The 22,860-nt window shown below is 39.1% G+C and overlaps 1 protein-coding gene across 9 annotated transcripts in view; it reads left to right on the top strand.

The window, feature by feature from the left end:
- Positions 1 to 22,860, top strand: part of LOC306842749 (myocyte-specific enhancer factor 2A-like) — a 91,761-nt gene that overhangs the window by 3,851 nt on the left and 65,050 nt on the right. For 7 of the 9 annotated variants that reach the window (XM_079373804.1, XM_079373802.1, XM_079373805.1 and 4 more), the window contains exons 1-2: positions 191 to 366; positions 4,083 to 4,225. The gene's annotated coding sequence lies outside the window, so the exon portion shown is untranslated. Of the gene's footprint in view, positions 1 to 190; positions 367 to 4,082; positions 4,226 to 22,860 lie in introns of those variants that run through there. The other 2 variants (XM_079373800.1, XM_079373798.1) reach the window with 1 other exon arrangement.

The following is a 22,860-nucleotide window of genomic DNA, read 5'->3' as shown; positions in this document are numbered from 1 at the left end:
GATTCCAGTAACCTGGTATGGTTAATAGGGATATACTAGTGAAACTGAAAAATAACCTAGTCATTATTTCATACCTTAAAAAACAAGTAACAGTAATGTGGTGATAGACACTTTTTAGTTTTAAAGAATATATGTTAAAAGGGCTTGCCATAGAAGGTTGACTCCGTCTAGTGTTCGTCATTTTGGGGGTGGAGCTTATGTTCTGACAAGAGCGACTGCTGCTTCTTCTGAGTTTGTCAGCTCAGCTCCCGAAAATAGAAGCCGTGTGTCAATGTGACTGAAAATACATTTATGTCACAGTGTATCCACGGGAGTCACTGATACACAGTATCTATATACAGCGAGGGGGACCGCAAAAAAAAAAAGGTGAGTCGCAAAAATAGCAACAATGTTACACAGCAGCGGAGTCAGAGAGAGAGGAAGGAGTCGTGGAGTGAGACTGGATGAGCGCAAATTAAACGTGTTACGGTTCGTTTTGGAAGCTAAACATGTTTATCATATGGTCGGCAACACGTTTGGATGTGTTTGGTGCCGAGTCGCGAGCTCCAGACTGAAGGACAACACTGTTTTTCGTGCTCGTAATTCTCTGTGAAGAAGAGCTCGTGCGTGGTTTTGGGTTCAGTCCACTTTGACACTTGGCAAATGTTGCGCTCTAGTCTCGCATCATTATTTCCCGGGCGGTGTTAAATATTTATGCAGTGGCGATTGAAAACGACATGTATTAGGAAAGCCAGCAAATATTTAGCCTACTGTAAAGTTAGAATTTGTGTGGATATACTTTGCAAACCGTTAAGCTTTCGTTTCTGAATATGGTTGGAAAGTGTCACCTGCAGATGTTCAAAACTTCATAACAGGGCAAGATCAACTTCAGGACCCGCGTGACATTGTGTTTCTGTACTTTGTTTGGTCTTCGAAGACTGGTTGAAGTTGCAAGACAGATATTTATTGCATCCTATCTTGCTTTTTGGACGGAACAGTTATTTAAAACATCCAAACTAGCAGAGACAACTAGATACACTAATTTATTGTACTTCGGACACTATGATTAGGGATTAGTAAATGTTTTACATTTTAAGACACGTTTAAACACGCACAGTCAACGGGGTTAAAATGTAGGATGTTATCTCCGTAGCCATCTAAAGCACGTCCGACCGCTTTATGAATATTAGGGAAAGTTATTGATATTTTATCATGCCGAACTTCGAGAAAGATTTTGAAATTTGGAAGTGACTGTAGATAGTTTTCTCTGTGAAATCTAGATGGTGCTGGTCTCTTGCAGAGCTTTGGATAGTTGACACCAGTAACAGCACGAAGTGTCACATTGGTGAAGCTTCGCAGGGTTTATTAGATTCTCTCATACTGTATGTTAGTGAATAAACTGAAACAAGTGTAAATTGATGCCATCAATTATTTTATAATAGCATATTAATTTCAGTTGTGATTTAATGTTATTCTTGAAGTCACAAGGTCTCCAGTCAAACTAGTGAGAGGTCTAGTAATTGTGTGGTACATTATTGTGACTCATATGCAAGGTCATTACTGCATTAAAGTTATTCAATTAAATCTAATTTTAATTTAATTCATGTTTACTTTGGCCATTAACCATCAATGGGGTCATTCACTGTTATTAGTAAAAAATATCTAGACTAATACTGTTTCACGTCATGAAATTTAAAAATGATCGTATTGAATTAATAGTTTGGTATTTGTCTCGGCACCTTAATAAAAGCTTGTTTAAAATGTTAGCTTTATTATTTACTTTACTTATGGACAGAGACAAACTATAAACAAAGGTTAAATAAAAAAAGTTATTGCTTTAAATGCTTTACCTTTATGTACTACAAGCATTCATTGTAAATCCTTTTTTTCCCTTTCTGTAAGAGCTGCTGACTTTGACATGTACAGTGAAGCAAACGGCCTAATCATCCAGAGGCAGAGAGTGTAGTACGTGTGCTTGTAAGATTACACATGCCTCTGTTAATGGCCCTGTAGCCCGCCATTTAGTTATCGGTAAAGTGCCTTGGACTCGCATTAAACAAAACATTACAAGATGACGTGTCATTTTGACCTCCGAAGAATGTTTTAGGCATGTCAATTATAAGTATTTAACAATAAAATATTTATTAATAAATAAAGATATAAAATTGATAAAACCAATAATAAAGTAAGCCACAATGTCTCGAACTGTTGTCCGAATGTTAAAGGCTAAATGTGGCTGTGTTCATAGGGTTGCTCATTGCATCAATGTCTGACAAGCATTGTAATTACGAGCCACATGAGGCAGGCAAGCAGGTCACGGTACATCATCATGAAAATGACCTCAGGAAGAATATTTGTCTGTCCCACTGATTGTTCGGCTTTTAAAAGTCTTACAACCAGTAGTCAGGGCCCAGCACACCATAGATTCATTGATTAGTTCAATATTTCAAGCTGCACAGAGAGATTATAGGTATAGGAAGTGAAGTGCCAAAAAAAAATTAAATCTTTCGCATGATTGCTTATTTAGCAATTGCTTGTTTTAAAATTAATTGTATGTTATCTAAATTATGTACATGTATATACTTGAAAAAATGTAATTACATCTGTAATTAATTTCTGTAATTGTTCTATAATTATCAAATCTATAATTACACTGTTGACTCTACCCCTACTCTTTAACTCACCCTTAAACCTAACCATAAAGCGAATCCATATAACACATATTGCACCTTGCACAAGTATTTTCCAGTACAACTTGAATAATAAGAACGTTGTACCAAACAATTTTTTAAATGCAAGTACATAGTAGTTACAGACACTTAATATAAAGCTGGACCCAAGTTTTATATAATATCATAAGTAAATATGAAGTATGTATTTGTGAAGGACAGGAATTTAATCAGCCTTGATGTCATAATTGGTTCATTTTGATAGTTTGATGTCTGTGCACTCTGACTGAAATATTGGTTCATGAACTGTGCTTATAGCACGCACTGAAGTTATTTTGTTGCAAACCACTTCAAAATATGTTTTAATTAAATTTGTTTTGCTGCCCTCGTTTTCATCTGAGGTACATTGTAAAGAATTAATATCCCAGTCAAGTGTATAATGCCATCACACTTTTTCCATCTGGCTTTCAGTGCGACTTCATTATAGTTTAATAAGCCCAAACTAAACATGGGTGCAAAGTCAGCACTGAAAACATCACACTGAAACTCAATAGCTTTCTGTTTACACACTCGACAATGAATTAGTCAGCGAAGGAATTCTTTTAATATTCTGAATGCTGTTCACCCAACATGCCCCTCTTCAAATCCGATAAAGCACAACATCACACTTGAAATTGGTGTCGTGTTGTTCTCTGTTAATAAAGCATCTTTTGTTTATGTATGGTTTCTTTATTACTAGATGCTGACAATATCAGTGGTTTTTTTCCTGTACATGACGCTGCTATTTCTGCTGTTTATTTTTTTATTTCATACATTAATTTAATTGAAATCACTCCTCTTTTCGACCCCAGTCACTGCTAATCTAGTTGATTCAATCAGTATCTAATAAGATTTCCAAGTTAGACTCAACCGCCTTAATCGTCATTCTAACAGACATGTGACTTCTTGCCTCTTCCAGCTTGAGCTCTAAATGCACTTTGGCTGTCAAAGTTTTCTCAGGCCCTCTTCTTAATATTTCTCCCACAAGCTTGCTGTAGACTGTAGCTTACACTTCATCGGGTATAACGCAACAGATTTATAGCTTATGCTATACGATGCACTCTCAGTGTGTGTCGTCCCATGGGCGTCTGTCCATGCCTGTGCCGTTCTTGTGAAATAAAGTCAGCCGTGGTGAAGTCGAGCTCCAGAGGTGGTGATTGGTGTTACGCAGGGTGGGGGTTAGAGCATCTCCCACTGTGCTGTTCATAGCACTCCAATCTCACAGCCTGCTCTCAGCTCCTTCCAGGAGAGAGTGAATAGAGAGAGTCTGGAGTGTGTGGGCGAGTCTGATCTGCAATTAACGCTGGTTGTCAGAAAGAGAAGGCTGGCGTTTACACCATGCTTCTGAATCACTGAGCGAAACACTTTTTCTCTCTTCCCTTCCCCCTCAAACAGGGCATTTTACCCAAGGAGGAGAAAGCACCAGGAAGCGTCAAGTAGAGAGAAGCATTGAAAGCGAAGGAAGAAAGAACGTAAATAAGACTTGAGCTGGATATTTTGGGTCCAGGACCGAGGATTGCACTGCTTCGTTTGTTAGGGTAAGCCCAGCTCTTCTTCTCTTCCTGTCAAACAATGCTGCATCTGTTTTAATTACACAGAGCCTCACTTTTTTGTATTAAATCTAATGAAGTTAACATGATACAGTGCCATGTGGTCAGTTGACATCTAATGTTGAGTGCCTGCTGTACTCTACATGCAAGATATGATTTATATGGTGAAATTCTGTTGAAAACAAGTTGTTTGTCTTGTTCCAAATAAGAGTTACACTGGCCGTGCAGAAGCTCTAATGTTTAATTTGACGTTTAATTTCACGTTAGCTGAATTTAAAGTGAAACACCCTGTTCTTAAGTGTCTTATTTGAGTCAGCTGCAGCTGGCAAAGGATGCATTGTTCAGTCTCAAAGTTAGCAACAAATGTTATTTAACAAGGGAGGCTGGACCTTTTTTTTAAAAACAGGGGTACTGGTATGTAATTTTGCTAGTCTGTCATTTTTTTTTAGAAATAAGATTTATTCATTTATTATTTGTCACTGCGGATAATGTGATGCAATCTATTATTTAGAGACTCAGATTGTGTCAAATCTTTGTTTCATCTGCATCAATTATCTGTAAGTTAACTGAGCTTAAGTGAAATGTTTGAAATGTTAGTTTGCTGTCATTCCAATATAAACCAAAACAAGTAACAGCAAAACCACTCAATGACACATTTGTGCAATCCTTACTGGAAACAGGCCATTTTCAGGGGACGTCATTGACTCTCTATTTGACGCGTCGTGCTCATTACTTATTTGAACGCTCCTGTCTCAGGCCTATTCTTTTTCCCAGAGTGTGAAGACACTTTAGCAGTTCTGTTCTAAATATTTTTCAGATCAGCCTAATGGAATGTGCCGTACTTTTGCACCACGTCCATTAAATCACGCTCGGTTTTCTTTTTGTGCAACCGCTCTCTTTCACGCTTGCTCAGAGCAGCATGATTCATTGTTTATTGGAACCCTATCATTGAGCTGGAGATTCCAGCATTCTCCCGTGAGACCTGGAGGCAGGATGCAGAATCTTGAGCCCAGCAGATAATGTTTGAGCCATAGTTTGCTTGTGTGGGCAATGCAGACCTTTTTCCCTCCTCTGGGAACATCTCGGAGGATTTTTTTTATTCGATAAAAGGCGTATAAATGGGCCGCTTTTATCACCATAAAGGGCAGACTTATGAATATGCATCCACATGCATATATTCAGTTGATTTTAGTCTGCGCTGACTTCCCTCTCTATTATCTGTGGTTTTTGGATCGGCTCTCTAACCCAGCGGAATGTACGATGTCCCAGCGGGGTCACCCCATAAGTAGCAGCTCCAAAACCAGAAACCTCTGGCTGCCTCCTGTCCCACCACCACGCCACACTGCCACACTTTCGATTCTAAATAAGTTACCAAAGGATATGAGGAACATGTTAGGCAAACAGAAAAACCATCATTTAAGACGTGTATCAAAATATTAGCTCCTCATTTACCTCGAATGCACACACAACTTAGTCTGTTGCAAGCCGTAAATAGGTTTCCACTGCACTTGCCAAATAAAACCATCTATCAGGTTCTTAGGCTCCTCAGTTTTAGCTTTATTAGGCAGCTTCTTAATATGTAGCGATGATGATTTCCAAACCATTGGCCTGGGGATTAGCATCCAAGTTGGCAGAGGCCTCCTCACCACATGAAAATACAGCTCACTTTTTGACATGAGGATAAGATTTCAGAGTTAATATTGGTTAAATCGTATTTAAAGTGCATAGCCAGTGTTGCAGAACGGCTGGTGCAAAAAAGCATGCACAAAATTATAATTAAATAAGAGCATGTGAGAGGGACTTACAACTGAGAATTATCTGGCTAGACACACGTCAGCTGAATGTATTCATGTTTCTCTATTTGTCACTACCTAGAAAAGCCGTTGGGTCTGTCTGGGTCATCAAGAACCAAATTTAGGCGAGAATGCTGGGATAAGTTGTCAGTGTTACCCAACCAAAACAATTGTAAACAAACTTTCTACTTCCATCTTTGTAGTTTCAAATATGTTTATTCAATTTGTCAATAACCTCCATTTAACTTCTGACATTCATTAAAGGCTATTAAATATTAATGACCATCAGAAGTTTAATGGAGACTCTGCAGTCCCAGAGTGCCATAGCCACACTGTATCAAATTTCTATTTAAACAATATGAAGATAATTTTTTATATCGTAAGCATTTCAGCTTCTAGCAAACATTGTTTCGTTAGGTTCAGTTTGTAATTTTCAACTGGCATTGGCTGACCAATTTGGTTTTTCCATGCATAAAGACACTTTAGAAACCCATACATGTTTGATGTAATGGCATGTTTAATAGCAGATATCATCTGCTGTGAATGATCTACCTCTTTAATGCCTCACAATGTGAAAGCTATGCCTGCATTGTCTAAAGAGACAGCTAGCATTGACCTTTCGACTGCCCTGCCCTTGGCTGTGACCTCTGGTGGTAAGCCACCCATACGGTCCACTCAGCACATGTCCTGCTGAGCAGTGCACAGCAGCTTAAGGATTGACGGCCTCTTTCCTGTCTCCTTCGCCCTTCCCAAAGATGCAGTCATGCTTGACGACCTGGCTTCAGGTGTCCCTTTCGATCCAGGCCGTTGCTGGGTCCTCGGCATCACGGGTGTGAGGCTGGAGCCAGAGCAGCAGCCCAAAGCTGCTAATCCTCTTTCCCTACTGATCCTCTTCCTCTCTGCCTCATCACCCTGCCACCACGCTGCCCTCTCAGGGTTAAGAGGGCAGCTTAGGGAGGAGTCCCATGTTACTCAACACCAGACCAAAACAAAACAAAAACCTTCAAGTGTTGAACACTAATCCGTCTAGTCCGTGGAGGGTAATTTACCATAGATTATCTTATTTTGCGGGTCAACGATTAGACACAAGCTTCATTATGAACTCCTATGAGTGTTGGTTTATCTTTAAGTGCCACTGTGATCAGGATTATGTCTATTATCTGTTGTTGCACTTGTCATCAGAGTGTCTCTTTATCCTTCTGGGACCCAGCAAATCATTTTTGTCCTCTGTCGGGGACATTTAATTTTGATAGAAATATCAGTTTTATGGTAAACTAATCAAAAATGACTGTAAAGACGTATCATTTTACAAAATATTTATATTTCAAATAAATGCTGTTCTTTTGAAGCTTCAAGTAAGAATCCTGAAGAAAAAGAATGCTGAAAAAAAAATTATGGTGTTCACAAAAATAAAGAAATGTTTATTGAAAACCAAATCAACATATTAGAATAATTTCTGATGGATCATGTGACACTGAAGACCTCTAGCAACTTTTAATTACTTTTTGAGTGTGACACAGAGCACATACGAAAGAATAACTTTAAAAGCTTGTGAAAGTCCTCTCGCACAGCCCTCTTTTTGTCACGTGATGTCACTGAGGGTACATGTAAGCAAGTGTGGCTTTGAGGTGGGTTTGTGTGAATGCGTGGTAGAGACCGGCACGGCTGATGGCTCGGAGGAGTGATGCAGACTGCACCTGTGTTCCGCCGACCCCCCCACTGTCTCTCATTACCTCTGCTCTGTGGGCACTCATATGTGCTTCAAACTGCAGCCGTGCACTGCACCGCGTGCTCAGGATATCAGCATTGAATGCTATCGTGGACACACCTAAAGAGAGAAATGTGTCTCAATAGAACCATACAGTAATGTTGTGCTTATATTGTTTTGAGCCGACATCCCTTCTGGCTTGTTATTTTTCTCTTATATCATAGTGGGTGGGTTTTGAATGTGATGTTGTTTTCATGCCACATTATTGTTTTCTATCATCACTGTGTTTGTAGTTTTAAGGAATTGTTATCGCATAATGAAAAATCATCTGTCACTCATGACAGAGTTGTAATGTCAGAGTGTCTGTAATGTTTTCAGCTCAAAGACAAACACTTCTTCAAAAAAGATACAATACGGGTTTTTATTTCTACTAGTTAGAGTTCCTTCTCAATTCGAGATGGCAAAATCACTTTATAGTTTAGCATAGTACTGTGTAATGTTTGTGTTGCAGTCACACAAGTGAGATTTATTACATTTCTTTAATATTCACAAATTACAGTTTAAATCAGACTGGGTGAAATAGCTAGACAAAACTCTTGATGATGTTCAGTAAATAACTTAATATTTATTTCTTAGTATTTTATATTAATATTAATTAATATCTTGATATTTATTGATTGAGGAACTGTCAGTAAATGCAACTGAGCAACCACTGTAGCAAACTAGATTAAAAGTTTAATGCATTTAGTTTCAGTTAGTTACAAATACAAATAATCTAGATAAAAATAAACAAGGCACATTTTCCAAAATTCTAACTAAATGTGAAAAATGTAAAGGAAGAATATGCAAATAATTTTTGTTTATATGCAATGATATAACAATACATAATAATAAACAACATTAAATGTCTGCATATTTATTACTTGAGACAGCAGATTAATCATTTGATTGACAAAAAGTACATTAATCATAATTTTGATTTAGTTAAATTAAATGGACAGTTTGATTCTCAGAAATTAATTTACTTTACCAACTCAAATGCTGTTGACATCAGAGGCTAGGTAAAAAGTGCATTAAACTCATCACAGTTTACAATGTTGCTTCGTTTTATAGTGGCAACAAAAGCATTGTGAATAAATTGTGAAAATTCAATAAATTGCCCAGCCCTATGTCACAGTGAGCTGAAAGCATGTTTGGCATGTAAATCATAATAGCAAAACCATCTACTTGTCCTGGGTCTGTCTTTTTTTTTGTTTGTTTAACAAGACTTTTCCTTCTTGCCAGAAGCATAGTTCTCTTTTTAAACTCACTTGAACCTGACAGAATGATAAAATGATAATGCTAGATAGAGTAACGCATTCAATCATGAAGGAAATAAAACTGTAATTAATTACTGATGAAAAAGATTATTCCAAAAATGTTTTGTTTTGTGACACTGTATCAGTTAATCATGAATGAGCATTGTTGCGGTTCAAGTCATGTCAGAACCTGTGGCACAGTAGGAAATAATGCAGCTATGCTCCACAAACAGGAAGAAAAGGGGCCCTCATCCGTGTTTTTCCCAGTTGTTGAAGATATTTGGTGAGTTTATGATTGCAAAAGGATAGAAAAAATGTGATGCATGACAGTCAGAGAGCCATACAATAAATTGTTATTAGTGGACATTTAATTATTGATTTTCCTTCTTTAGATTGAAGTTTTAGCACAGAGTTATTCTGATCACGAGCCACTGCGAGAAGAAAGAGAAACCCATGCTGGAGATGAGGCCATTATATCATTGTAATGACAGGAAGATATGTTCAGAATATAAAATGCTAAATTACTCTTTTATACAGCGCGATTCCTCTCTAACCCTAAACACATGTCCGATCTGGCTGTGAACCCTGCCGATATTCTTATGGCGCGCTGTCACATCTAACTGGGAGGGAGTTTTAAATTACCCTAATCCCCTGAATTACGTGCGAAGACGTAATTCTAGTAATATATGACTCCAGTGATTTGTCAAGGAATATTTTCCATCTTTCCACTGTCTGCAGCACATTGATAGCAGGATGTCCATGTAAAAAGCTCCATCCTGGATGTAAATGGAGCTCTTTGTCTTAACTGTGCTGAGAGGGAAATTGCCCGTGCTTTTAGATCCATATTCAACAAGATGCTATTTCAATGGGGTCTTTTATTTTACTGGTGTTCAGCTGAAGAATTCGCCGGGCCCTCTTCCATCTTGATTTCTATTCTGTTGCCGGATGGAAACAATTTCAAGCTTCAGAGAAACATGAGCCTGTTTTCTGTCCATTTAGTCAAATTCAACACATTTCATTGATTTAAAACCAGTATGACATGACTTGACTGAGAACAGTATCTGCTATCTTCAGGTGCTTTGGCTGTCGTTGAGATATTCTCTCCATAGTCTTGTATCCTGTTCTGAGCCGTAACCAAATATCGTGAATAGTTAACCATAGTAAATCTCTGTAGCGTGTACATGTTTTATTAGGTTTCCCCTTTCATTGATTTTGCACATTGATGAGATTAACACTCACAGGTCAGCAGCGTCCATCTATTTATCACTCGGCTTGCCATGCCGATACCCTGATATCGCAGAGGAAGCATGGCGAGATTGGTACGGGCTGAAAGGCCGATATGAAGTAGTTGACTTCTGCCATGTAAGGAGAAAGAAGTGGAAGCCAGGACAGGGAGGTATCAGTTTTACAAGCATGACATCACCCTCCCTCTGGTGCTGGCACTTTACAGTGAGGGAAAACATGACGCCACTCCCTCAGTAAAAGTCTGAGCAGTTAAAACACAGCAAAGTACACAGGACAATAAGATGCACATGTGACTTTTTTTTTTTCGGTGAAGTGTTTTACATGTACATTAATATGGGTCAATCTTCAAATATGGTGACTGGCAAGTATTACAATTGGTTATATGTAAATTTTTCCGGTATTTTAGTGAGAAAATTGAGGTCACACTATACGGTGATTGATTCCGCCAAGTGTACTATGTCATGTCACTGTGTTCTCAAACTCTTGGGTTGTACTACACCCGTAAGTGCGTAAAGTTCTGCTTGTTGCCAGCTTTCTCTCTCTCTGCTGATCCAGGTGAAATAGAACTCAGGGCCTGGTATCTCAGCTACTCTGTGGCCATACTTGGCCAGCATCTCTGACACCTGGGGTCTTATCTCTCCCTCGGCCGCCCCCTTCCCCCTCTTCACCGATCGGCTGTTTGTCAGTGGCTTAGCTGCTAGCCCGCTTCAGAGCTCACATGGGAAGAGAGCTAGGCCGTCACTAACCACCCAGTCAGGCCACAGGCTATCAGGGAACAGTTGGACTGAAAAGATTCCTAGGAAGGCAAACAGCAGGGCCTCACTCTTGCTGGCACAATGTCACACTAGACCCTTTTCTCTCTGTATTTTATTTTTAGATTTTCCTCTCTGTCTTAAAGCTAGTTTATTGACGTTGATGATAGAAATTAGACATGTCAGGTCAGGATCAAACCTGCATTTCCCATCAACCCCTATGCCACATCTCTTTCACTGGAGCGTCTGGACCTCTAGTGGCACATGAAGTCAGCTGTATGCAAATCCCGTCGGATTCAGTGATGAATTCGTTTATCAGACACTCAGGAATAACCGTATCATGTTCCTAAACCAATGTTTGCACTTTGATTCTCTGCATATTTGAAAACTCATTAGAATAAGGCAACTGAAAGATTTGCCTTACCTAAAGAAAGCATTATTTGTTATGCTATACAGACCGAAGAATTCCCGCTGACTGAAAAGCAAACATATGCAGACAACGCATATCTGTGCACGTCAAACATTAGTTCATTGTGTGGAGTTAAGAGAGACTGCATTTAAAGTACATTAGTTAAAGAGAAGCATTTTCTAAAGAAGTGCCTCCATTTAACAGTACATTGCATAAACACCAGCGCAGCTGCAAGCAGACGTTTATGTAAGAGCATATGTATATTTTAAAATTGTTTTGCGCTGAATGGAGGAAGTAAAAATCGTCATGGCAGCCTCTCCAGAGCATGTATGCTACGGCGACATTCTTTTCTCTCATTTCTTCTCAAACCATTTCTCATCAGGCGGTCTTGTTCTGCAAAACAAAGAGTCAGTGGTTTTAACCTTCCTCAAAACTTAACAACAGACTCCAGCTAAATAACGCTAAGTGGATTCTACCGTTTCAGCCCATAATGAAATTAAAAGAACAGTTTGACTTGCCAAATAGATGTTTTTTTTTTTTTTTGACATTCTCTTGAAATTGTAGGTACTCTGCAACTGCATTTTTCTTCATGGGCCCCAAGAGAGATGCAGCTTATGGGTCGGGTTGCCATCATGTCATTTTGAAAAATCACACAAGGGGAAGCATTTTTATCCTGAACAGCTTTTTGCTTTAGATTTCAAGCAAATGACATGTAGTTTCATTGTTGCTGCCTTCTTTTCTTTCATAGAATGTCTTTTTTTATCTGCTACGCTGTCTGTGTTTGTCTGTTGAGAGATTATTGTGCATCAATCTTTATATATATATATATATATATATATATATATATATATATATATATATATATATATATATATCTCATCAGTTCACAACCTTTCCCAGTTTATGAGTCATTGGCATCCATGCTGCCCGGATTGCATAAACCTTTTACATAATGGAGTATTGTAGAACAGTGGGACTGAAGAGGATTGAAATGTCATAGGGAAAGAGCATAGTATCAAATATTTATTGTAAGCCATTCTAAAGTTTTCCTGTAAAAAGCTAAAGTATCTCACAGGTCAGGCAGAGGAAAGCATTCGGTGTCTGCTGTGACAGCTGAAGTTCTAAAGTGAGGATTTTTTGTTGTATTTGGCTGCAGAGATTACCGTAGTTATCGGACTGTAGATGGCTAGTCAATTGCTGATAATCTACATTTGTTTTTATATATTTTTTTAGATTGCATATTTTTAGCACCGGTGGTTTAATAGCACGCTAACAGCAGTCTGTGGTTTAGTTGTTAGACGATTTGTGGTAAAAGTGGCATCTTTAAATCCATTCCATGTAAAGCACAACTGTACTCTTAAGTAGGCAGCTCAATAGATTTTGGAAAGCAGTCACAGCATTGTGAGTGATTTGTCTGTGCAGAGGAGGTTTCTGTGAGTTGTGCGCGTTATGCATTAATGCACGGCATCTTTAATACTCATGTGCCACTGTTCCCTGAGGAGACAATCTCAGTTCATCTCCACTGTTTATCATTTCTGAGCTGAGATCTGCGCAACATCAAAAGACCGCCATGCCAGTTAACACAGCTCACAGGGTGGCTCTGGGCAAAATGGGGGGTAGTTCTGAGGGTGGGCAGACACTTTGTGCATCAGTGGGGGATTAGTTATCTCTGGTGATGACTCTCTTTCTCTCTGTGATGATGGACAATCATGCAAAGAGAGCCAGGAGCACATGCCATCACTTCATACAACAAGTCCAAAAGAATGCTTTCATGCAAACATCTAGAGATCACACCGACTGTGTGTGTGTGTGTGTGTGTGTGTGTGTGTGTGTGTGTGTGTGTGTGAGAGCGGGTGAGAGAACAAGAGGAAAGTCAGAATCCATTTTTGAAAAAATCATGAAATTGAAATAAATCACCGTAAGCATAAGTTTCATTTATCAACAGATTCATAAAAAACTTGAAAGATTGAAAAGTTTTAGTGCCAAAGTTTGACCTGTGAACTCCTGTTGTAATTTTACACTCTATGACCTTTTACAAAAAAAGTACAGTCAAAGAGCACATTTAAATAAAGTTTAATAATGCATAATCTTGAGAGGCTAACCAAAGTGGGGAGTAAGAAAAATTCTATGCTGACTTTTGTGTCAAGACATTCTGTCGGCACATTGACATACTGTCATAATGGATTTTGGTGATGAAATTATTTTCAAGACAAGCTCACAGGTCTTTCTTTTTGATTTCTCATGTGATGGAGATGTTGAGTGAGCTGGTGTAGATACGATGTCAAAGACGATCAAACATCAATCAAAGACCCTGATATTTTTTTTTGGTAAGCTTTAAGTTACCCACTTAAGGACAACATAACATTGCATTCGCAACTGATTTTATGGAGCAAAATAATATTCATTGAGGAAAAAAATAAGGGCATGACTTAATTTTATGCATCAGAAATTGATTAGATCCTAAAAAGTGGGCTTTCCAGAATTAATTGTCCGTTTGAACCAACTTTTTCTTAAAATAGTAATAGTGTTTTAAAAATATACTGTTTTAATAAATGTCCAATCTGATTCATCAAAGCATATTACTGTAAAGAAATGATTGTTGTTTTCATATTTTTTTTATCGAAATGTAATAACTTGTTCCACTTTTGAAATTTCTTTTCTGCTGATGTAACCAAGGTCACTTGGGTGAAAAAAAATTAGAAAAAGATTTTTAAAAAAAATTAAATAATTTCCCACTGAAATGGTTTTATTTGAAAATATGTCACATAATGGAAGCTACATGTGTCTTTGTCATTTTGTTGTCTTTACTGTAGATCATGTTAAATACACTCTCATTACATTTTAGCTGGAAATTGGCTGATATAAATGTTGAACACAGTGTGCTTCAAATATTCAGTTGTTTAGTTGATACCCATTTAAAAACTTCTGCACTAAACTGATGGCTTGGAGTTCCACCACTTTTATTATAAACTTCAAAATCCCAGATCCCAGTTACAATTAACACGAGCAAACGTTCACCTACCCAGCGCAGTGGTCTCCCCACATGAAATGGATCTAACTGTTCGGAGAGGGTCATCGCTTTATCCTTGAGAAACTGAGAATCCATTCATCGGCTCGGCTTGGAAACCTGACTGACGCAAATGGATCACTGGGAATATGAGTGTCCCAGCAGTAATTATGTTACAACGCTGCTACCGCACACGACCAGAGGGTAGGGGGGTGGGCGGTGGTGAAGAGAATAGTGATACTTCTCTTGTTTCATTACAAGTTTTTTTCCCCTCTTTTGTCCTTTTCTTATTGCCTGTCATATTCACACACGCACACACAAACAGTGCACATCCAGTGCCTGCTTTAAATCAGTCATGACATTTACCATGTGCTGAAGAGTGAACTTCACAGTAGCACGTCACACCTAACGACTGTGCAATCAAAGGGTAGTTTTAAGTGAGGCTAGTTGCACTATTTCTTTTTGCTCTTTTCTGCTTGTGACTTTCTACATTTTCAGATGTCTTTGTCATTTTTCTGTGAAACATTTAGCGAGAGCTGAAAGAAATTATGTAATGGATGATCAAGGAGGGGACAGTGGTGGGAACAAGAGCCATATTGAAGTTTTCTCCATGGCTTTTTCAGCACGGCCCCCAAGGCATCTTCTCAGTCAAAGTCACCTTGTGTAGGCCGCCCCTCTCCCAGCTCTCGACCTTGCTAAAATCCTTGATTAATTGTGGGCACGTCTAGTGTGCGCTCTGCATTCTTTCACTGTGAATGTAGCATGTTTGTATTGCTTTTATAATTTGAAATAATAGACATTCTATTTGTGACAATAGCTTGGTTTCTAGTGTATTTTTATATGAATTTTGCAATATTGGTTGAAAAATTGGATGTTTTTACCCAGAATTTTTGCACTGATTTACAGTCTGGCGAAGTTGCCGCAAGTCAGAGCCATTCTGCAGATTTTTAAATAAATTTTGTTGCATTAAAGCCACAAAATTGGATAGAAACAGATTAAGAAAGTGAAAGGCAGCAACAAAGCAAACAGAAGTCATTCAATTTAATGATAATTGGCATTTTGAGATGACATGGATGGTATTGACTGACACTTACCTATAAGTGCCTCTTTACATTTTAAGAATAGAAAGAAACCTGATTAATCATGCATTTTGGGAATTTTTCTCTCTTGTTACCGTACCTGCAGTTATTACTGCCTGGGAGAGTTTGGATGTGGTGATGGCATTTTGGAGGTGAGAAGTGGCTTTCTTTCCCTCACTTCCCTGCCACTGACACCGAGCTTTCCCTTGTTATAGTTATATGCGAGCTGTGCGGAAGATTGTCTTGGCTGGCATTGATCCGGACAGGGAGTATAGCACGGTCAGAGGAGAGTTGTTGAATGGAGCGTGCAGTCATTAGCATAGATTAACCACCCAATGGCTGTCTGCTCAGCAGTATCAGAGAGCTGCTCATCAAACAAACATATATGAACATCTATATCACACGCACTCTTAAATCCAAGAGTATCTCACCGAGTATCTAATGCAGAGATAATGACAGAGATCAGACTTAGAACATCGGCGGTTTGAATGAGGGGTTTGCAATATCAATGGCGCAAGGTTGATATGTGTCATCTTATTTTCTTGGGAATGTCTTTTTTTTTTGGTTACACAGGACTTTGTTTCTCAGAACTATGGAAATACATATCCTGATCACCAAATACAGCTTTGTGTTTGGGTCAGCCAAGGATAGACACAGTCTCCCGTAGTAAGCTGGAGCTCTAGGGACATGTCTTTAGATCATATTTCACAAATAGTATTGTATAAAGTCCCCTTTAAGGAAATTTTCAACTCCTCTGTCGTTTTCCACTGTGTGAAATGAAACTTGTTTATTTTTAATCACATCCTTCCTTTTTGTGATGCAAATGGCAAGTTTCCAGATTTAAGCATGAACTCAGCTTTGAGTTTAGAATTAGTCACATTTTTCAGAACATCATTCAGTGACTTATAAGATTTAGCATGCAAATGTTGCCTCCTAGTTTTTATTGTGTGCCAATATATCGCAAAATCTATCGGATTGATCCAGTTACGCCTCTGAAACCATGTGAGATTTTATTTAGGATCAATTGGTTTTTGTCCTCGAGCATTATCTACACACTCTGCCTTATTCTTTTATTCTGTTCTCTTATTATATTTTGCATAATGAAATGCTGAAATATAAATGTAGAGAATGTCTAGTTCACGCCTGTGTAAGATTCCTCATATTTCAGTCTCCCCTCCAGGGCTCTTTTTTGTTGTTGTTGACATGTACATATGTACCATTTTCCTGAAACACTGCTCATATCCTGATCATCTCAACTTGAGAAGAATGTGTTTCAAACTCATTTGTCCTGCCGCGTAACATCACCTTAAGCCATGTTTTAAAAAGGAAGTTAACATGGTGTGAAAAGTTTGTTACGAGTGAGTGCGTGCAGAGTTATTCCATCTGCGCTCGCACACGATCCTTCTCCGAGCCCCATTTTCATTCATTTCTTCACGCACACCCCTTTGCTGGATCTTATTAATTATATCTCATTAGTTGCCTTGGAAACAGAGGTGAGGGAATGTAGAGAGAGGAAACTGAGAGACTTGACAAGGGAAAGAATGAGAAGATGAGAGCCACTGAGAAAGGAAGCAAGGAAGAAAGACAGCAGAAAAAAAAATGTGAGGTGGAAGAGAGGAAAGTGGCGTTGTCAGATTAGCATCGGGAGACATTAACAATGACAAAGCTGCCGGGGCCGGATGCTTTACCATGGACTGCTGGAGAGGAAGATAAGCACATGTTCACAAAGGCAGACACCAGCAACCCTCCTCCCTATCCAGGCCAGGGCCGCCACATCTGCAGGTACACAGCCACCTCTTAGAAGCCGGAGAACAAAAGCCCAGGCTCTCCACCCTCCCCTTTTCCCTTGCGTTCTTATGTCAACGTGCCAGTCCAAATGAATCCTAAAAGTCTTCCCACCAGAACCGCAACTGCAACACCACACTAAATGGAGGCAACTCAATCCATTTATGTTAGGAATCTGCTGTGGTCGGTCAGTGTGGTCATTTATATTTCAAAGTTCTACATGGTCTACTGCAGATCTGTCCCACTTTATGGCTTCATCCTTCTTTGGTGTGTTATCGAATGGTGATTCATAGTTATGTAAGCTGGGAAGGTTTGAGCTTCTTATCAGTGGAGGCCAAAAAAAGGGAAGCCTGGTGTTGCTTGTTTAAAAAAAAAAAACACATAGAATGGAAAGAATAGAAAGTGAGCAAGAGCTCGGAAGAGCGTGCTGGAGTCGCCTGTGAAATGGCCCTGGTTGTAAACATAATAAACATGGTGGGAGAATACACAGGAGATGGACTTGTGTAGTTATTTAGTCTCCTACAGACAGGAAGATAACAAAGGGAAGGATCAGAGCAGATGCTTGTCCCAATGGCTCCTTTTTCTCCCTTCTCTCTTCCTCTCGCTGTCTCTTTCCCACCCTGTCTAGCTCTTTCTCTAATGTCTCTGGCTGGCTGCTATTGGTCAACTGAAGGGGTTTGAAAAACAGGAAGTTGAGGAGCAGGATATAGAGAGAGCGCTCTGCCCACGGCTTGTTCTGGGACGTTGAGCTTTCAGGGCGGCTGTACACAGGAAACGACGCTGTCATGATGGTGCCCGAGATTCTGAACACTGCCTGAAAAGTAAAAAAAAAAAAAAAGTAGTGACCCTCTCTTCTTTTTCAAGTGCTGTCACTAGGTTTCACTTTACACCATTGAAGTAAGGTAGGGAGGATTTTTTTTTCTGTTGATGTTATATTTATATTGCCAGAAGCCGTTCACTTAATTCAGTTTACTCCTTGCTCGCTTGAGTGTATATATATATATATATATATGTATATGTATGTGTGTGTATATGTGTATATGTGGGTGTGTGCAGTTTAATTTTTGTTAAAATAAAAGTTTATTTTATTTAAAAAAATAATAATTTATATAATATAATATTTGCTATATTTCTTTTACAAAACTTAACCAAAGTTCAAATTTAAAATAAAACAATAATAATTTTTTTTATATATATTTTTGCTATATAGATTTTGTCATTTATAAACAAAGTTCAAATTTAAAATAAAACAAGAATTCAAAATTAACCATTATGAAAGAGTCGATTCATGCATGGTCATAATAATAATAATAGAAAAACTAAATCAAAATCATTGTTTTATTTTTAGCATCATTTAGAAAATACTTCATACATTTTAAATACTTTTCATACTTAGAATTTAAAGTGTAAACAAACTTTTTTCAACGGAAAACACTTTCACACTTGTTGAGCTCTATAAATATACAGTACGTGGAAGTTTATTTGTAGCCCGTAGTCGCTCATATTCTTGATATGTTTTCAATATAGCTCAGGAAACCCCAGTTTATACAGTTAAGGGATTAGAGGAACACTCTCCAAAATGATAGGTTTGTGTAAAAGTGAGGTAGTAAAAGTTTGGCGGGCAGATGAGGGAACACGGTGTGTGAGTGTGTGTATGTGTGCGGTAATTACAGTGGGAGTAGGGCATGTTTTATTGAGTGTGAAAAGGCCTGACCCCAGTACCAACCCTCCCACTCTTACATTGGCATGTTCCGAAGGGAGAGAGAACGAGAGGCCTATCACTAACACACGGCTTGTTTTTTTCACACACGCTCACACCCACTTGCACACGCACGAACAGCGCAATCATTTACATTTATATAGACCCTTTCATCATGGGATCATCTCAGTTACAATACACAATCCTCCCGTGCAGTATGAAGGACATGGGAGTTAACTTGTTTATAAGACAAGGGAGTGTCAGCATGTCAGGTGGGGCCTCTCCTCTTCACATCTCGAGCTGTGTGAGATAAATGCATGTTCATATCTCACATGCAAACCAAACCTATATTACGTTACACAAGAGAATTTTGTCCCCTGATTGTGTGTGTGAGTGTGTTTGCACCACATGTGCACCTGTGTTCGTTGGTAAGCAAGTGAACGACCCGTGTGTAGCGAGTTCAGGGTCAGCGCAGTGAACACATGGACATGTCTCACTAGAGATCGGATTTGCTGTGCACATTCTGTGGGTCATGTACTCCTATTGATTTTCATGTCAGGCCCCAGCAGTTGCTCCTATAGAGTCATATTCTCTGCTTATCGATCATAGTGACTGCAAGTGTTTGGTAAGCAGCTTTCAAAACTGCTGGACTGGTTTAAATCAAAGATAAACTTTTAACCAGATGCACCGCGTCAAGAGAGAGCGCATTTGGAATGCATTTTTTGAGAATATATTATTGCATGTTTTACTCAAGAACTGTAGTGTTGCCACAAATTACATCACATGTCAGTTATCTTAATGTTCACTTAGTTTTACATTCTCTGCTGTTCATTTTTGGCCTGATAGCATGCAGTGAAAGAGTATGTAATATTCAGGAGAGCTGATGTAATCGGCAGTGGTTTCGGACTGCTGGCTCTGCTGCCCATGTCCTGGAGCGCTGGAGTGATCCAACAGACTCTTAGTGGATCCCACCCACAGCCAGCAAGCTCCACTGCTTCCACCCTACTTTTCTATAAACCCAGCTCAGACAGGAGATTTTTTTTATGTTTTTGATGTGACTTCTGCTTTGAGGTCACTACATACAGTATCTTCTCTGTTGATCTGTGGTAAACAATGATATTCTACACTGACCACAATCACAAATTGTTAAAGGCAAGTTTCATATCATCTTTAATAGGTATGCACTGATATCTAAGCAGTACTGATAAATTGATAAGAAAATTCAGTCACAATTTATTTAAGGTCCAATTCTTGCTATTAACAAACCATTAACTATGACGTTTTCTTCAATAAACTCTTAATTTGCTGCTTATTAATAGTAAGGTAGTTGTTAAGTTTAGGTATTGGACAGGATTAGGGATGTAGAATATGGTCATGCAGAATATGTGCTTTATAAGCACTAATAAACAGCCAATATGTTTATTATATGCATGCCGATAATCAACTAGTTAATAGTGAGAATTGGTCCCTAAACTAAAATGTTACCGAAAATGTACATATTAATACAATATTTTGTTTAAATTAATAATTTTAGCCTACAAATAGCCTACATTTAACTTTATTACTAAATTATTTGTTTGTGTTTTTTCTGTGCAACACAAAAGATGTGTATTAATACAGTGAAAGTCAATGGGGTCCAATTGTTGTTTGAACCCCAAAATTATTATTTTTTTTGTATTCTGTAGAAGAAAGTAATACATACAGAACGAGTACATGATGAAAGAATTTTCATTTTCTGGCAAACTAACAGTTTAAAAGTGATTTAAGAGTAAAACTGTTTTTTCTGGCTGTCCGGAATGAAGGGGCTTGAACACAAGACTCAATTTGAGCTGTAATACACTCTTCTGGATCAGATTAATTATAGGGAATAAAGGTGAAGTGAGGGAGGAGGAGGGATGCCAGAAGCGTTGTCATTGGAATGAGGTTTAAGCAGCCGTTTATATATCATTAGCATTGTGAATGACAGCGTTACATGATAAAGTAAAGTAAAGTCGTGACGTATTGTCAAGTATGGTGACCCATACTCGAAATTGGTGCTCTGCGTTTAACCCATCCAAGTGCACACACACAGCAGTGAGTAGTGAACAAATGCACACACACACACCGTGAACACACACCCGGAGCAGTGGGCAGCCATGCTGCGGCGCCCGGGGAGCAATTGGGGGTTCGGTGCCTTGCTCAAGGGCACCTCAGTCGTGGTATTGAGGGTGGAGAGAGCGCTGGACATTCACTCCCCCCACCTACAATTCCTGCCGGCCGGAGACTCGAACCCACAACCTTTGGATTACGAGTCCGACTCTCTAACCATTAGGCCACGACTTCCCCTTGATCATGCTCTTGGCACTTTTTCTTCATAAGGACCATAAAGAAACTCCCTGTTTGTCATGAATGCTAGACTCTGTAGGGCTGGTTGTAGGAGAGATTACTCACACGTGCACATAAAATCTCATGATCATGGTTTTGATAAAAAAAATATTAAGCAGCACATAATTTTTCAGCAATTGTCATTTTAAAGTGTATTGAAATATAAATGTGATTTACTGCATTTCTGATCAAATAAATTCAGCCTTGATGTACATAAGATACTTCTTTCAAAAACCTTTTATAATAAATCTTACCACCCTCATATTTTTAACTGTAATATATTTAACAGTTTTGTAATTCTGTCTATAATTAATTGAATTGAATTCTGTAATTGTACACGTTCTGTAATTTTACATTAACATTATAGTCTAAAAAAATGGCTAGGCTCATGGACAACCTGAGTGAAACCAGGCCTTATGATACAGGGCCAAATGACATCCATTCCCCTGTATTTCCGTACAAGACACTACCACTCCACCAGTGTGCCAGAATGTCTCAGAGAAATAAACACAGACTCACGATCAACAAAACACAGTCTTGCGGTAATAGAGTCCCGTTCTGGCATGCTCGACACAAGTCATTCAGAGCTTCACCCAGCCTGCCTGCTCTGCAGGACCATAGCTTGTCTATGTCTGTTAAGTTGACAGAAATGTCATGACACAATGCATTATGCTTCTGTACCCACAGTCTCTGAGATGAGCATGACAGCTCACAAATACGATTTAGAGCTACAAACCTGGATACATGCAATTATGTTGTGCTGTGTTTGGATAAGCAGAACAGCATTGTTATGCACACAACAAACACAGATAAAGCCTTCAACTTCAACCATGTAAATTTTCAATCAAGGAGGTCGTTGTAACAGAACTGTTTGTTTAGTTTCCGTTTGTCCTTATTTGGTTCTTCCTGTTTTAGTTTGTGTCCTAGTTTTGTTAATTAATGATCGTCATCACCTGTGTTTAATTAATTACCTTGTTTCCTCGTTTGTTCCAGCCCCTTTATAAGTCCTCAGTTCTGCCTTTGTTTTTGTCTGATCTTAAGTTAATAACAGTCTTAGTGAGTGTGAAAGCTGTTCATTAAAGGTGACTCTTTTGTTTATCCGTTCGTCGTGCGCTGCTTCTTCTTTCAACCACAGACACGTTACAGAAGATCGGACCACACTGAAGATGGGCGTGCTCGCGCAGTTTTTTGAATTGTCCAGCCCACCTGAGTTCCCGCTGGTTCGGTCCAGCCCCGCACCTCCCGTGCGCCCTCTAATGTCCGCGCTGCAAGAGCGCCCTCTAATGTCCGCGCTGCAAGAGCGCCCTCTAATGTCCGCGCTGCAAGAGCGCCCTCTAATGTCCGCGCTGCAAGAGCGCCCTCTAAAGTCCGCGCTGCAAGAGCGCCCTCTAGTGTCCGCGCTGCAAGCGCGCCCTCTAATGTCTGCGCTGCAAGAGCGCCCTCTAAGGTCCGCGCTACAAGAGCGCCCCTTTGAATCCGCGCTG

The sequence above is a fragment of the Barbus barbus genome (assembly GCF_936440315.1).
Source record: "Barbus barbus genome assembly, chromosome: 23".
NCBI lineage: Eukaryota > Metazoa > Chordata > Actinopteri > Cypriniformes > Cyprinidae > Barbus > Barbus barbus.
Note: the sequence above shows the minus strand (reverse complement) of the source record. Positions and strands in the feature narration are given on the sequence as shown.